General features: G+C 39.0%; 1 protein-coding gene across 1 annotated transcript in view; it reads right to left on the bottom strand.

The window, feature by feature from the left end:
- CSGALNACT2 (chondroitin sulfate N-acetylgalactosaminyltransferase 2) overlaps positions 1-12,033 on the bottom strand; it is a 47,351-nt gene extending 35,318 nt beyond the window's left edge. The window contains 1 exon segment of the mRNA XM_030334744.1: positions 11,894-12,033. The gene's annotated coding sequence lies outside the window, so the exon portion shown is untranslated.
- Positions 12,034-13,042: the final 1,009 nt, after the last annotated feature.

The following is a 13,042-nucleotide window of genomic DNA, read 5'->3' as shown; positions in this document are numbered from 1 at the left end:
TAATCTCCCAGTCATGGGATTGAGCCCCTGCATCAGGCTCTGTGCTGATATGAAGCCTGCTTGCAATCTGCCCCTCCCCTGCTCGTGCACAAGCTTGCTCTCTCTCTCAAAATAAATAAATAAGCATTATAAAAAGAGAAAAGGATATCAAAATGGTTGCAACTGTATTTAAAAAGATATTCATGTTCAAAAAACTAAACAGAGACACAAAGGACATAAAAACATCCAAACTGAACTTTAGGAGATAAAAACTTCAATGTCTGAGATGAAAAATACATTGAATGGAATTAGTGGTAGATATTTCAGTGCAAAATATTAACAAACTGAAGACACTGTAATAGAAATTATGCAAAATACAGAAGGACAAGAGAATGAAAAGCATTAACAGAGCACCCAGAAAGCTGTGTGACAGCTTCAAGCAGTCTAGTATATATGTAATTAGAGTCTCTAAAGAAGTGAGAGGGGGGTGAGGAAAATATTTAAAGAAATAAAACTGAAAGTTTTCCAAATTTGATGAAAACTATTAACACAGATCCAAGAAGCTCAACGATTACCAAACACAAAAGCCATAAAGAAAACTAAAGCCAGAAACACGATAATCAAATTGTTCAAATTCTATGATAAATAGAAAATCCTGAAAGTGGCCAGAAAAAAAACACACACCACATACAAGAAACAAAGGGAGTGGAGCATTATCTTTAAAGAACTGAAAGGATGGGGCGCCTGGGTGGCGCAGTCGGTTAAGCGTCCGACTTCAGCCAGGTCACGATCTCGCGGTCCGGGAGTTCGAGCCCCGCGTCAGGCTCTGGGCTGATGGCTCAGAGCCTGGAGCCTGTTTCCAATTCTGTGTCTCCCTCTCTCTCTGCCCCGCCCGTTCATGCTCTGTCTCTCTCTGTCCCAAAAATAATAAACGTTGAAAAAAAAATTAAAAAACAAAAGAACTGAAAGGAAAAATATGTCAACCTACAATTCTGTACACACAAAAAGTATCTGTCAAGAACAAAGGCCAGTAATTCTTTAGACATTAAAAAGCTAAAGAATTCATCCCCATCAGACCTGCACTACAAGTCCTTTAGGCAGAAGTAAAATAATACCAGATGGAAATATGAATCTATACAAAGCATGAAGAAAGTAGAAATGTTAACAACATGGATATAAGTTTCAAATTATTTAAATCCCTTTAAAATATAAAGACACAAACCACTGAATCTGACTTAGGAAGAAATAGTAAATATTAACAGACCTATGAGACCAAATTAATAATCAAAGACTACCCACAAAGAAAAGTCCAGGCACAGATGTCTTCAATAGCGGATTCTACCAACCATTTGTAAGAATTAATACCAATTCTTTACAAACTGTTCCAAAAAATAAAACACACTTTCCAAAGCATTCTATAAGACCAGTATTACTTTGATACCAAAATCATATAAAGACATCAAAAGAAAACTAGATACCAATATTCCTTAATGATAGAGACACAAAAATCCTCAACCAAACTTTAGTACTCTGAATCCATCAACACATAAAAAGTATTATATAACATGACCAAGGGAGATTTATCACAGAAATGCAAGATTGGTTTACCATCTAAAAGTCAATTAATTTAATATACCATATCAATAAAGGACAAACCCCACACAATCATGTCAATAGACAAAGAAAAAGCATTTGATAAAATCCTGCACCTCTGATAAAACTACTTAACAAACTAAGAATATAAGGAAACTTCCTCGACCTGATAAAGGGCAGATACAAAAAAGCTAACACACAGCTAACTTCACATTTAATGGTGAAAGACTACATGCTTCCCTCTAAGATCAGGAATAAGACAAGGATGTCTGCTCTCATCACTTCTTTTTAACACAGTACTGGAACAGGTTCTAGCCAGGGCAGTTATGCAAGAAAATGAAATAAAATGACATCTAGATTGGAAAAGATTGCACATGATATGATCTTGTATATAGAAAATCTTAAGGAATTCACTAAAAATCTATTATAACTAATAAATAAGTTTAGTCAGTTTGCAGGATACAAGATCAATACATAAAAATCAATTGTATTTCTATATACCAGCACTGAAAATTTGAAAATGAAATTAAGAAAACAATCTGATATATACCAAAAAGAATAAAATATTCAGGAATAATTTTAACAAGTATAACTTGTGTTCTGAAAACTACAAAACATTGTTGAAAGAAATTAAAGAAGATTTAAATAAATGGAAAGACACCTATGCTCATGGATGGGAAGACCTAATGTTATTAAGACAGCAATATTCTCCAAATTGATTTACAGATTCAACATGATCCTCTTCAGAATCCAGCTGACTTTACAGAAATTGACAAGCTAATCCTAGAATTCACATAGAAATTCAAGGAACCCAGGATAGCCAAAACAGTCTAGAGAAAGAAGAGCGAAACTGGAGGACTCACACTTCCCCATTTCAAAACTTACTTCTAGATAGTGTGGTACTAGTACAGGCATAGACATATAGATCAATAGAATTTAGCGTCCAGAAATAAACCACATTAATTGATTTCAACAAGGTGGAAAGGTAATTCAATGCAGAAAGAAGTCTTTTCAATAAATGGTGCTAGGACAACTGGATATTCACATGTAAAAGAATGAAACTGGGCTCCTACCTCACACTATATTCAAAAATTAACTCTAAGTGGGTCAGAGATCTAAATGTAAGAGTTAAAAACATAAAGCTCTTAGAAAACCTAAGTATAAATCTCTGTGGCTTTTAGGCAATGATTTGTTAGATATGACACCAAAAGAGCAACGACAAAATAAATAAATTGGACTTCATTAAAATTAAAAACTTTTGTACTGCAAAGGATATCACTGAGAAAGTGAAAAGACAATTACAGAATGGGAGAAAATATTTGTAAATCATACCTGATAGGGGTCTGTGTCTAGAATATGTAAACTCTTATCACTCAGTATCAAAAGGATAAATAACACAATGGGAAAAAGATCTAACTAGACATTTCTCTAAAAAGATTAAGAATGGCCTATAAACACATGAGAAGATGGCTCAACATTATTAGCCAATAGGGAAACACATATCAAAACTACAATGAGATAACTACTTCACATCCACTAGGATATAATTCAAAATGAATTACAGATGAATGGAAAACCCAAAACTATAAAAGTAGAAGCACAGGAGGAAATCTTTGTCACCTTAAGTTATTATGCAAAGATTTCTTTGATAAAACAGTAATAGCATAACTGAAAAACTGGACTTTGTCAAAATATGTTAATTTGTGCTCTTTGGAAGATGCTGTTAAGAGAATGAAAAACAAGTCACTGATCTGAAGAAACAGGTGCAAAGCATATTTCTGACAAAGGACTTGCGTTCAGAATACATACTTAACCACTATCAAAATGCAGTAATAACAAAACAAACACAACTCAATTAAAACTTGGCAAAATATTTGAGCAAACACTTTATATAAGAACATGAAAAAAATGTTCAACACCCTTAGTCACTAGGGAAATGCAAATTCAAACCACGATGAGATACCATTACATAGAATGGCTAATTTTAGAATGGCTAAAATTAAAAAGACTGATGTGCTGGTGACAATGTGGAGGAACCAGAACTTTCATATACTGCTGGTAGGAATGTAAGATGGTTTTACAGTTTCCTAACAAGTTAAACATAAGCCTATCATGATTGCGTCTTTTCATTCTTAGATATTTATCTGAGAGAAATGAAAGCATATGTTCATACAAAGATTTGTACACAAATGCTCATGGCAGTTTTATATGTAACAACCAAAAACTAGAAACAACTCAAATGTTTATCAACAAGTGAATGGATAAACAAACTGTGGTAGAGCCATACTGATACATGTATCATCACCGGTGAATCTCAGTAATTATTCTCAGTGACAGAAGCTCAACAATGAGAGTGTATATTCTATTTATATACAATTCTAGAAAATGTAAGGTAATTTGTAATGACAGAGGGCAGATGAATCAGTGATTACTGGGACCAGGGGTGGGTTGGGGAAGTGGTAATAGTAAGCAATTATAAAAGAGCACAAGGAAACTTTTGGGAGTGACAGATATGGTCTATCATTTTGACTTGTGGTGATGATTTCACAGGTATATACATATGTTCAAATTATCAAATTGTATACTTTAAATATGCATAGTTTATCATATGTCAATTATACCTCAGTGAAGCTATTTTTAAAAAAATCAGATTTAGTTTGAGTAGTAGCATCAAAGAGGCATTTTTAAGAAAACTCCATTTTGTTCATTAAGAAGACAAGCATGGGGGCGCCTGGGTGGCGCAGTCGGTTAAGCGTCCGACTTCAGCCAGGTCACGATCTCGCGGTCCGGGAGTTCGAGCCCCGCGTCGGGCTCTGGGCTGATGGCTCAGAGCCTGGAGCCTGTTTCCGATTCTGTGTCTCCCTCTCTCTCTGCCCCTCCCCCATTCATGCTCTGTCTCTCTCTGTCCCAAAAATAAAAATAAACGTTGAAAAAAAAAATTTAAAAAAAAGAAGACAAGCATGAAGGTTTGCTGACTACCAGCTTGGACTTAACAAAAATAAGAGGGGCGCCTGGCTGGCTCAGTCAGTGGAGCATGCAACTCTTGGTTTCAGGGTTGTAAGTTTGAGCCCCACGTTGGGTGTAGAGATTACTTAAAAAATTAAAAACCTTAAAAAAACACAACAAAAAAACAAAAACAAAACTAAGCAAAACCTGCTCTCCAAAAAAAGTAGAACTCATATTACCTTCAAGGTCTCATTACATCTTTCTATTTGCCTTATGATTCTGAGACAAAAGATTGCTAAACATAGTTCATTCTGTGGCACTGATCCCTACATAACACTATGGCCTTTAAGCAATTTCTACTCAATCTTTTGATTCTATAATTTTGTAGTACTAATACATATTTCATACATAATTTCCATGATACTTACACTGTAATGTTTGCATTTAGAATAACCTATTGCCTTTTGCAAAATACAAACAATTCATTTGAATCTATTTACTGTAAAAGTTCTATTCTGGGGGTGCCTGGATGGATCAGTTGGTTAAGTTTCCAAGTCTTGGTTTTGGCTCAGGTCACAAACTCACAGTTCGTGGGTTTGAGCCCCATGTTGGGTTCTGTGCTGACAGAATGGAGCCTGCTTGGGATTTCTCTCTCTGCCCTCCCCCAGCTTGCTCTCTCTCAAAAAAATAAATTAACATAAAAATAATTAAAAATTCTCAATTCTGAAGATAAAAACAGGGAGGCGAACCATAAGAGACTCTTTAATACAGAGAACAAATTGAGGGCTGCTGGAAGCGTGTTTGTTGGATGGGGGATTGGGCTAAATGGGTGATGGGCATTAAGGAGGGCATTTGTTGGGATGAGCACTGGGTGTTATATGTAGGGGATGAATCACTAAATTCTACTCCTGAAACCATTATTACACTGTATGTTAATTTGGCTTTAAATAAAAATTTTTTAAAAAGTTCTATTCTGTATAATCTTCCTGAATTTCTGTATAATGTCTTACTAAAGTCTTCAAAAAACTAAATTTATAATTTTTAGTTCATTTTTTACATAACAAAAAGCCAAAACATTATTTGGAAAACATAAGCACTGTCAGAAAAAAAAAACTAAAGCATTATGAAGTATAAATATTTGTAAGGGAAGGAATTAGAATCTTTTATTCCTTGAGCAATTTATGAGTTACGGTGATACACGGATTCTTTAACATGTCAATGAATAAGTGGTTTGTATTTAGAAATAAAAGTACCGATCACCAGAAGGTAGTGCTCATTCAACAAATATTTGAGTACCAGGGTGCCTGGGTGACTCAGTCGGTTAAGTGTCCGACTTCAGCTCAGGTCATGAGCTCATGGTTTGTGGGTTCAAGCCCTGTGTCAGGCTCTGTGCTGACAGCTTGGAGCCTGCTTTGGATTCTGTGTGTGTGTCTCTCTCTCTCTCTCTCTCTCTCTCTCTGCCCTTCCGCTGTTAGTGTTCTAACTAAAAAATGTCTGTTAAAATGAATGTCTCTGTCACTCAAAAATTAATAAACACGTTAAAAAAAATATTTGAGTACCTACTGTGTGTTAGGCACTGCAATGGACTGAATGTTTCTCTCAGACACTCTTATGTTGAAATCCTAACCCCCAATGTGTTACTTATAAGGGGGTAAAAGGCCTTTGGGAGGTTAACTAGAGGTCATGAGAGTACAGCCCTCTTTAATGGGATTAGTGCTCTTATAAAAGAGATCCCAAAGAGCAATTAATGTAGCCCTCTTTCTGCCATCTGAAGAAACAAGTTGGCAGTCCATAACCCAGAAGAGGGCCCTCACCAGAACTCAACTATAACTGGTACCCTGATCTCAGATTAAGAAAAATAAATTAAGCCAGTCTATGGTACTTTGTTATAGCTACCCAAACTGACTAAGACAGACACTGTATTGGGTGCTAAGAACAAATAATACCAGAATAATCATTCTGACAAGTGTTTCTGGGGAAAACTATACTCAAGGTACCCAGATTTCAGCAAAACAAATGGCAGCAATACTAATGCTTTCATTACAGGTAAAACAGAAGAATGTGCCAAAGCAGCCTGTGGCACAGTAAAAACAACTCAAAAAGTCAAGTGTAATAGCTACTTAATAGCTGTGTAATCTTGGACATAATACTTAACCTATATGGCCTTCATCTATAAAATAATTTGTTTGGATGGCCAAGGTTCCTTCCAAGATGTTTCAATTCCTTTGATTAAAGATAAATTAAAAATAGACACACACACACACCTTATTTTTGGAAGGACAAATTTGACTTACGCCTTTTAATCCAGCAATTCACAATTCCACTTTTAAGATTTTTAAGACTTCATACTACAGAAATACTAGCATATAGTCACATGCGTAAGATGTTTACTACTGCTACATATAACAGCAAAATAAAAGTAACTTAAAGTCTATCAATAAGAGAGGATAACTAAACTGCAGACATTTATACAACAGAGCACTTAAAAGGAATGAGGTAGATCTAGATGTGTTGACATAGATAATACCTATAAAGTAATATCTTGTCTGCACAATAGGTTTGGGAGCCAGATGGCCTAAATTCATACATCTGCTCTATCCCTTTCTAATTCTTTATTATAGATAAATTCTTCAATCTCTATAAGCTTCAGTTTTCTCATCTGTTAAGTGGGAATAATTATAGAACCTACTTGCAGTGTTATTGTAACAGTCAAGTAAAACATGACAAGCAAGCATTAAGTGCTCAGTAAGTGTTGGGTGTTATTTCCCTTGTGCAAAGTTTTCTTTGTTGCTGTTGTTAATGGAGTCAAATCTATCAGTCTTTTCCTGCATGACTTCTCGATTTTAGCTTCTGTACTGGAAATAATCCTAATATAAAACTTATTTTTCTCAAATAACCATTTCTTATCATTTATTAAACAATCCATGCTCTTGTCACTAATTTGAAATTTCACTTTTATCATAAGCACAATTCCTTATACATATGGAGGTCTATTTCTGGCTCTAAACCAGGGATTAACAAACATTTCAGGTAAAGGGCCATGTAGTACCTCTGCCTTGCAGCACAAAAGCAGCCACAGAAAATGTGCAAATGAATAAGCATAGTTGTATTCCAACGGATACTGAAATGTGAACTTCCTATAATTTTCATGTCACAAAATATTCTTCTTTTAGGTTTTTTCCCCCCAAGCACTTAAAAATATAAAAGTCACTCTTATGTCACAGGTAATACTAAAATAGGTTCCCAGTCACATTTGGCAACTTGTGCTCTAAACCTTTACATTTGTATACACTCCTAGAATTTTTTCTATTTCTAAAATTCTACAAAAATACATGTGAGAAAAAAGTTAAACATGATATAAGGTCATACAGTGAAACCTCTGCCTTCTATCTCAGAGGCCCAGGTGCCTTCTTCAGTTTTTGTGTATCCTTCCAAACCTACTGCCACTATTAATCATCCCAGCATAAACAGCCTTATATATACATGACCTCCCATGTATTATTTCACCCACAGGATAAATCTCTGAAAACAGGACTGCTAGGTTAAAATTCCTTAAAGTATTCATTTCAGCATGTAATTGGTCAGTTTCTATAGCCTTTCCTTGCTCAGGATAAGCCTTTCAGCATGGCTTTATCTATATCTCACCTTCCCAATCAACTTTTAAAATTATGTTAAATATTTGCTCCAGATTACAGACTTTAAACTATAACTACTCTGGTCCATTAATCCTTCCTTAGCATTCCATTATAGTTCTTAGCTTATCGTTATCAATGTCTTGGAGTTAAGAAATAAGTTATACTATTTTCTTTGGTCACTGTTTCTTGAATTCCATATCTATTTTTCTTGGATTAATTTTTCACTTGATAGAGTACATCTTGGGGTATTCCTAGTGGGTATGGGCGAAAATGACTTTATTTTGCTCCCACCTTTTTTTTTTTTTTAAATTTATTTGAGAGACAGAGAAAATGCAAGTGGGTGGGGGGAGGGGCAGAGAGAGAGGGGGTGGGGAGAATCTCAAGCAGGCTCTGTGTTGTTAGCGGAGAACCCAACATGGGGCCTGAACTCGAGAAACTGAGATCATGACCTGAGCCAAAATCAAAAGTTGGACACTCACCTGAGTCACCCAGGTGCTCCAATTATGCCCTCACTTTGAATGACAGGTTGGTTGGTGAGAAGTTTCTGAGTCTAAAATATGTCTCATGAACACTATTTATGTTAGATATTATGTTATATTAGACATTAGATATTATGTTAGATAACCACGTCCCAAATTAGAAGTCTGATCACACATCTGATTTTCACTCCTTTATAGATAACCATATATTTCTCTTTGGAATCTTATGAGACTGCATATTTATTTATCCATGAAGCTCATAAATTTCATTGGAATGTATCTAGGCGTGCCTATCAACACTCGTTTAAGACACTCAGTATGTCAAGTCCATTCATAAACTCAGATACTTCTACTAAGACAAATTTCTTTGTTTCCTTCCTTTCTTTCCTTGACACAGTATTTTATTTCCATTCTACTGTAAGGTAAGAATGGGAAATCTGGCATCTATTGTCAATTGCGAGGGGAGGAGAATGGGGGAATAGGAGTTGTTAGCACAGCCAGAAACCCTCAACCTGTGCCACATCTTTCTACAAGCTCTCTGAAAAGGTTATACTTACTGATCATCCCCACAACACGGATGAAATGGAGACGTGAGAAGGAAGGGCTGATTTACATTTGCCGATACTTTGTCTCCTGATAACATTTTTCTGTTTGGCTCTGGATGACCAAGATACTGCCTGGATACTTCTACCCTCACAATCTCTGTGGTTATTTCTCCCCTTCTAATTTCTATTCCTTCCTGGAATTGCTGTTAGATGTGCATTGACTCTTTTGGATCTATTTTCCATGTCATAGCTATTTTTCCTTCTTTCTGTGTTTTACTATTCAAGAACTGATTGCTTGTTTCCAGGGCAGCCTGTTCAATAAGCATGGTACCCTCCCAAATCTGAGCATACTAATATTAATTTTAAAGTATTCTTCTATTTCTTCTATCAATTCCATTGCTTCAGGTCTCGTTCTTGTTATTTGTTCAGTCTGGGGCACCTCTCACATGCCACAGATTTCTGTTGTCTGTCCCCTGATATGAATGTCTCTGATTTAAATGTTTCTGTTTCTGATATAAATGTATCAGCATCTCAGTATACATGGAAATCACTGTACTCCTACAGTAAATTCCTACTTGTAAATAACCCTAGAATTCAATTTTACATTTACACCTAGTACTTGTATAGTATGACAACAATGTTAAGTTTACTGACTTGCAATCCCATGATTCTTCAATCCATTTTTAGTCATATCCTTTCGGTGTTTCGTTTCCCCTAACAACCACCAATTTGAGTAACACTGTTCTTACCTAAGCGTTATGCAATAAGCTTCAGGGATACCAGCTCTATCTAGCAGACTTCTCTAACAGATAGTTAAATAAGTAATGACAGTCTGGGAGAATTGTCAGAGGTGTACAATTCAAAAATAAATAACCATAGGGTAATGAATCACTTAAGTCTTTTTTTTTTCAACGTTTATTTATTTTTGGGACAGAGAGAGACAGAGCATGAGCGGGGGAGGGGCAGAGAGAGAGGGAGACACAGAATCGGAAACAGGCTCCAGGCTCTGAGCCATCAGCCCAGAGCCTGACGCGGGGCTCGAACTCCCGGACCGCGAGATCGTGACCTGGCTGAAGTCGGACGCTTAACCGACTGCGCCACCCAGGCGCCCCTTAAGTCTTGAACTCACAATAGTTTTGCTTTTTTACCAATCTTGAATGTTATATAAATTAAAATAACAAATTCTATTGAAAAAGAAAAGAAAGAGTCCAGGTTGGTTAAAACAATTTTCTGCCTACCTTATGATAGTTACTCCACAGCTGATAGAAATGCACACAGGTGTGTGTTCACCAAGAACATTTACAAGAATGTTCCATAGCATTCCCCAAAATACATAATAACAAAAATTGGAAACACAAATATCCATCAACAAAAGAATAGTCATATAGCCATACAATGGAATATTAAACAGCAATAAAAAAAGAATGAACTACTGATACATGGAACATCATGGGTGAATCTCACAAGCAACATGCTCAGCATTCTGCGTGAATCCATTAATATCGAGCCCAAAATAGACAAACCTAAGAGCTGATGACAGAAATCAGAATACTGATGGGGGGGGGGGCAGCAGTAAAACTTGGAGGAAGCAGAGGGAAACTCCTGGGATGATGGAAACGTTCTATAAGTATAATTTGATCTAGCCTGTGGTTATACAAGTTAATAAATCTATAAAAATCCACTGAGCTGTACAATAAAGATTTATGAACTAGATGACTTCATATGTATTTTATACCTCAATAAAAAAGTTAAGAAAGAAATGTAATTTCCGAACCGTTGGGAACCAAAACGGTGTGTACTGATGTCAAAATGTCCTAAGCCATAGATACTGGACACCCGACATCCTTCTCACATTCTTTTAGTCACAAGACAGTTTTAAACAAATGGTATCAGAATAACAATACAAAATGAAGGTCAACATTCTCAGTCATACAATACTTGGTTTCCCACCAAGTTTGGAAGTACCGTTTTGATGCGACCTTTAAAGACAACATGAATTCCACCAGGAATGAAGGCCCAGCTCCTGAGAACCTTCAATAAGGCTAAACGTCCACACACTGCATATAAATCTCCAGAGCAGGCTGAAGGATAAAAGCTTAAGATTTATAACCAATGTTTCCTCCTGTCATCATAAAAGCATCACTACTGCCTTTACAAATGATTCCTCAGCAAGCTGTTCAGCAATAGTGCAATTTTCCAGATGCAGCCTGAAAATGCCAGAAGCTCCCTGTCCTGTAGTCCCCGCGGCCCCACTAATTCCGACACAAATGTGCATCTTTTAAAGGCGCCTGGTGTCTGGCAGAAACTGCGAGGGGCTGCAGCTGGAGAATACTACTTTAACGCAATAAACGGGTAACAGCGGACTGCAAAGTTATGCACTGAGAGAGGCAGAGGCGGGGGTGAGTTACAGCTTAAAAAAAAAAAGTGACAAAAAAAAACACACCCAAACCAACGGTCTCTGACAGCATCGTTCTCAACAGAAAACTCAAACCGCTCCGAAAAACTGGCTTTTCCTGACACCGCAGCGGGCCCCGGAGGGCTTCCCCAGGAGGCTACCCCACCCGGACAGGGCCCCCCCCCCCGGAGGGCTCGTCGGAGAAGCGACCCGACCCGCACAGGAGGGATCCACAGCCCTCGGCCCGCGCCCCGGCACCACTCGGGCCCTAGTCGCGAGAGCCGCGCGGGCAGGCAAGGCCGGGTGGGGCCGGGTACTCACCGCGCTCCTCAGTCCTCGCAAGGCGACCGCCGCCCAGCCGCCTTCCCCCCCCGCGGGCATACTCCGGCGGCGCCCGGCGCACAGAGGTGCAGCCACCTCACACCCCACCGCACGCCTCTGCGCCGACAACCACCACTTCCGGCGCGCGTGAGGAAATGAGGCTGCAGCTGCGGCTTGCGCCCGTCCAGCCCCGCCCCGCCCACGCCCAACACCGACCACGCCCCACACCGACCGCCCCGCCTTGGCCCCGCCCCCCCCCCCCCCCCCCAGTGTCAGGCACCGGAAGCTCAGTAACTGGCATACGGTACTGATTAATCGATTATCTGTTTCAAGTATGTGTGTGTAGCTCCAAAAACGATTTGTGGAGACCAGGAGAGTGCCTCAGGCAGAAAACCGTTCTTCCTGGAGCAAGCGTCTGCAGGGACAGGAGTACCAACTCTGGCGGACCGCTGACTTTTGCCAGAGGGAGGAACTCAGCGGAGGATGGCAGCGCTGTCCCGTCGGGGACCCCTGTCCTGGGAGCCCAAAGGGGGCGATGAGTGCCTTTGTGGGCACTGAGCTAAGGACTGACAAGTCGCCAGAAGTGTCCGAGCATCCTAGCATGTACTGGGCTGTGCGTGAGGCCCCAGGGAGGAAGTCCTGAGCTGCCGCTGGACCTTTAGCCATTCCATTTCTTTGAACCTGGGTTTCCTTATATGTGAAACGAAGGGTTTGAGGTAGACATTCTGGAAGACGGCTTGGGATCTGACATTGTATGATTTAGTGAGTGGAAAAAAAGAAAGCCCTCCCTAACACCCCCTCCACTCAACTGCTTATTTTAGGGACCTCCCCAAGGCACTTTCTCCTGCCCTGGAGAGCAGTGGCCTGAGCAGAGGAGGGGATGTCAGAGAGCACCAGCACCTGCCTGTGTCTGGAAAGGACACGGAGGTGCTAAGAGCAGCTCTGGGGTCTGCCTCTCACGAGGTTCTGCTTTCCTTACAGGGCTACCTTGGCAGGTTACCATACTTAGCCTCTCTAAGCCTGTTTCCTCAGCGGTGTTGTAGGGACAGTAACAACAGCACATACTTCCTAAGGTTGTTGTGAGGGTTAAATGCAGTTTTGTATTTGAAGTGTTTGGCACCGTGCCTGGCAGATGGCAGGCAGTCGGAG

Source organism: Lynx canadensis, chromosome D2 (assembly GCF_007474595.2).
Source record: "Lynx canadensis isolate LIC74 chromosome D2, mLynCan4.pri.v2, whole genome shotgun sequence".
NCBI lineage: Eukaryota > Metazoa > Chordata > Mammalia > Carnivora > Felidae > Lynx > Lynx canadensis.
The sequence above is the reverse complement of the archived record's forward strand: the minus strand, read 5'-3'. Positions and strand labels throughout refer to the sequence as shown.